This window comes from Otolemur garnettii, unplaced genomic scaffold (genome assembly GCF_000181295.1).
Source record: "Otolemur garnettii isolate 467f Iridium unplaced genomic scaffold, OtoGar3 scaffold00168, whole genome shotgun sequence".
NCBI classification, from domain to species: Eukaryota; Metazoa; Chordata; class Mammalia; order Primates; family Galagidae; genus Otolemur; species Otolemur garnettii.
The window spans coordinates 1,677,659-1,681,534 of record NW_003852563.1 but is presented as its reverse complement, the minus strand read 5'-3'; positions in this window follow the sequence as shown (position 1 = coordinate 1,681,534).

Sequence of the window (3,876 nt, the reverse complement as noted above, 5' to 3'; positions counted from 1 at the left end):
TTTTTTGGTTGCAGCCATCATTGTTGTTTGGCGGGCCCAGGCTGGGGATTCGAACCCGTCACCTTAGGTGTATGTGGCTGGCGCCTTAGCCACTTGAGCCACAGGCGCCGAGCCTTGAGGGGTTATTTTCATTGAGGATTATTTTATTTGAGATAGCCTCAATATTATGAAGCTCTGGCCAAGGAAGAGCCAGGGTTAGGAGTTAACCCTGCAATATTCACATTAAAAATACCATTGGAGTTGTCACGTGGTGTTCTCATATTAATATGTATAATGTAAGTATTTCCATTTAGAGGAGGGTGTAGCAAATCTAAAAGTTTATTTTAAAACAGTATTTCAGGCTCGGCACCTGTAGCTCAGTGCTAGGGTGCCAGCCATACACACCAGAGCTGGCAAGTTCGAATCCAGCCTGGGCCTGCCAAACAACAATGACAACTACAACCGAAAAATAGCTAGGCATTGTGGTGGGCACCTGTAGTCTCGGCTACTTGGGAAGCTGAGGCAAGAGAATTGTTTAAGCCCAGGATTTGAGGTTGCTGTGAGCTGTGATGCCATAGTACTTTACTGAGGGTGACAGCTTGAGACTCTGTCTCAAAAAAAAAAAATCAAAATAAAATAGTATTTCACCCTTTCCTGCTTATATTTTCATGATTCAGTGATCAAGGAGAAATAAATATCCTCTGAAATTAACAGTAGTATATAAAATATAAAATATTCCCTAAATACAATTATAAATAATACAAGAAAGAAGAGAAATATTTTAATTACATAGTTTTCTCTGAGATTTTAGGGAAAATTGTAAGTTTCAGTTTTCAATGTTACTTTAGTATGCATGTGTGGATTTTATTTTAACCAAGAAAACATTGGAAGACTTAACTTTTTTTTTTGCAGTTTTTGGCCCGGGCCTTGTTCAAACTCGCCATCTCCAGCATATGGGGCCCGTGCCCTACTCCTTGAGCCACAGGCGCCGCCCGGACTTAACTCTTTTTAACATCATAGCTTTTAGGAAGATATTTTGTAAGCTGATACGAATCCTATTTTGTATATTTAAGATCTTTCATTTAGAGTTAAGTGGAAGAAGAAAAGGCAAATTGTCTTTGCAGATGTTGAGAAGAAATTCATTGCAGGCAATCATCATTTAATACCCAGCGCTGACTTTTTGAACAAGTGCTTTCTCTAAATGATAAATCAAGTGTGTTGTTGGCACTAACAATAATCTCTTAGAATATGAATGAGAAAAGCAGGAATATTAAAACAATAGAAACATTAACATGAAAAATCAGCCATTATGGCAAAGAACAGCAAAGGAAATTGGGAAACTATTCTAAATTTTTTTTATGGTTGATGTTAACATAGCCTACTGTGAGACTGTTGCATAAAAAAGCTAAAATACAGATTGAGCTGTAAATATTTACCCATTTAGATGTGTAACTAACATTTGAAATGAAAGGATGGGAAATTTTATGATTTAAAATAGAGATAGCAAAAGCCACAATTTTCTTAAGTGCTATCTGTCCCGTGCTCTAGACAAGTAAGAGTACTTTTGAGATTTTAAACAAACCATGCAATACCTTTTCCACCTGTTTATCCTCTTTTCCCTCCACTGGCCATGTCTGCCTCCACCCCTATGTCTAGCAGGCTTAATTTTCTTTAAACCTCAGCAGAAACATCTGAGTTATTCACCTCTGTAGGTAGATGTGTTGAAGTTTTGGACATTACAAGCTTTCTATGGACCTTACAAAATAGTATTTTACTTAAATTTATATCCATATAGATCCAACTAAAACCTACTTCAAACAGAAACCTAATTCAAATTCTTTCCCATTCACCCCCCACAAAAAATGAACATTATGGGAAAAATCTACTTTACCTTCAATTACATTCTCCTATATTTCTGTTACAAGCTGGTAAATTCTTTGGGGGGTGGTGGTGGGGAATGAGAGAGGAATGGAGACTAAGGGAGAGGACAGCAGATACTAATAATGCAATTTGATCTTCAGCATCGTCTCATCCCGTAATGACTTAGTGATAGAGATTTCCACAGGAATCAGAATTCTGAAGTTCTGATATTAAAATGGAAACCCTACTCCAAAATCACAAAGAAGGCTTCCTGCTTTTTGCGTGACGCAAACAGTGTATTTAATGTTAAGGCAAATGTTAAAATGTGTGTATGTATGCTATAGTAATGGAGACCTGCCATGAGAAAATATATTTGGGAATATTCATGGATTTTCCAAGCATATGTTGGAATCGGAAACTTATAAAAACTGCTGCAATTATTTTATGAAGAACACCCCATTAGCAATTGTAGCAAAAAAATAAATAAATGGGACTTGATGAAGCTAAAAAGCTTCTGCACAGCTAAGGACACAATTGACAAAGTAAACAGACAACCCTTAGAATGGGAGAAGAATTCACATGAATCTAACAAAGGGCTGATAACCAGAATCTACAAAGAATGCAAGCAAACCAACAAGAAAAGAGCGAACAACCCCATTAATCACTGGGCCAGAGAAATGAGCAGAACCTTCTCTGAAGATGACAGAAGAATGGCCAACAAACGCATAAGGCTCGTTGACCCTAATCATCAGAGAAATGCAAGTCAAAATCTCCCTGAGATATCACCTCACCTCAGTGAAAATAGCCCACATTACAAAGTCCCAAAGTTGCAGATGTTGGCGTGGGTGCAGAGAGAAGGGGACATTTAAACACTGTTGGTGGGACTGCAAACTAATACAACCTCTTTGGAAAGAGGTATGGAGACTCCTCAAATTACTAAAAGTAGGCATCCACAATCCCATTGTAAGGTAACTACCCAGAAGAAAAAAAAATCATTTTATCATAAGGACATTTGCATTCAAATGTATATAGCAGCTCAATTCACACTCACCAAGATGTGGCTCGAATCCAAGTGCCCATCAACCAGTGACTGGATTAATGAACTGTGGTACTTGTATGCCGTGGAATGCTATTCAGCCATAAAAAGGATGGAGACCTTACATCTTTTGTATTAACCTGAATGGATTTGAAGAACATTCTCGTTAGTAAAGCATCTCAAGATTGGGAAAGCAAGCATTCGGTGTACTCCATACTAATTTGAAACTAGTAGATGAACAACCACAGACCCACATGAAAGAAAAACACAATTATTGTAGTCAGATACGGTGCCGGGTGCCTGTAATCCCAGCTACTCGGGAGGCTGAGACAAGAGGATTGCTTGAGTCCAGGAGTTCTGGGCTGTAGTGTTCTATGCTGATCAGGTGTCTGCACTGAGTTTGGCATCAATACAGTGACCTCCTGGGAGTGGGGGGCCACCAGGTTGCCTAAGGAGGGGTGAACTGGCCCGGGTCAGAAACGGAGCAGGTCAAAACTCCCATGGTGATCAGTAGTGGGATTGTGTCTGTGAATAGCCACTGCACTCCAGCCTGGGTAACATAGCAAGACCCCATCTCTAAAACAAACAACCCCCCCCCCAACACACGATTATATTTAAGAGGGGGTTTGGGGTAGAGGAAGGGAGCTTGGTGAGCTCCTAGCTATTGGGTACAATGTAAGGGTATAGGGCACATATTCTGAGTGAAGGACTCAGCTACAGCTCAGACTTTACCTCAAACATGCACACAATGTAGCTGAATTCCACGTACCCTTCTGTTAATCCAAAAAATAAAAAAGTCGTTAGCTGAAAAAAAGGATGCTGCAATGTATAATAGCTATTTGCTTGAGTGTCTTAGTTAACACATTATAAGTAATCTTGTCTCAAGTTTTTATAGCCTGCAATTTATTTTATTATTATATAGGATTAGGTGTCCATCAAAATTCTTATGAATGAATCAGGACCTGATTTTATTTTTTTATTTTTTGCAGTTTTTTTTTTTT